Source organism: Gallus gallus, chromosome 35 (genome assembly GCF_016699485.2).
Source record: "Gallus gallus isolate bGalGal1 chromosome 35, bGalGal1.mat.broiler.GRCg7b, whole genome shotgun sequence".
In the NCBI taxonomy this organism is placed as follows: Eukaryota; Metazoa; Chordata; class Aves; order Galliformes; family Phasianidae; genus Gallus; species Gallus gallus.
The window spans coordinates 419,493-420,388 of NC_052566.1; positions in this window are offsets into that span (position 1 = coordinate 419,493).

Below are 896 nucleotides of genomic sequence, written 5' to 3' on the forward strand. Positions count from 1 at the left end.
GCGGGTTGGGGGGGGGCGTGGGACCCCCGCCCCATAGATTTGGGAGGGGGGAGATGTGGGGAGGGGGGCGTGGAGGACCGAGGGGGGGCTTGGAGGACTGACCGCAGCCCCACTGGAGGACTGAGAGCACCTCCAATGGGGGGCAGAGGGGGGGAAGGGGGATGTGGGGGAGTTGGGGGGGCGTGGAGGACCGAGGGAGGGCTTGGAGGACTGACCACAGCCCCACTGGAGGACTCAGAAGAACTCAAATGGGGGGCAGAGGGGAGGGAGAGGGATGTGGGGGTGTTGGGGGGGGTCTGGGACCCCCGCCCCATAGATTTGGGAGGGTGGAGGTGTGGGGAGGGGGGCGTGGAGGACCGAGGGAGGGCTTGGAGGACTGACCGCAGCCCCACTGGAGGACTGAGAGCAGCTCAAATGGGGGGCAGAGGGGTAGAGGGGGGCATGGGACCCCCACCCCATAGATTTGGGTGGGGGGAGGTGGGGGGAGGGGGGCATGGAGGACCGAGAGGGGGCTTGGAGGACTGACCGCAGCCCCACTGGAGGACTGAGAGCAGCTCAAATGGGGGGCAGAGGGGGGGAAGGGGGATGTGGGGGGGTTGGGGGGGCGTGGAGGACCGAGGGGGGGCTTGGAGGACTGACCTCAGCCCCACTGGAGGACTGAGAGCACCTCGAATAGGGGTGGGGTTCTGGGGGGGGCGTGGAGGACCGAGAGGGGGCTTGGAGGACTGACCGCAGCCCCACTGGAGGACTCAGAAGAACTCAAATGGGGGGCAGAGGGGAGGGAGAGGGATGTGGGGGTGTTGGGGGGGGGTCTGGGACCCCCGCCCCATAGATTTGGGAGGGGGGATGTGGAGGGAGGGGGGCGTGGAGGACCGAGGGAGGGCTTGGAGGACTGA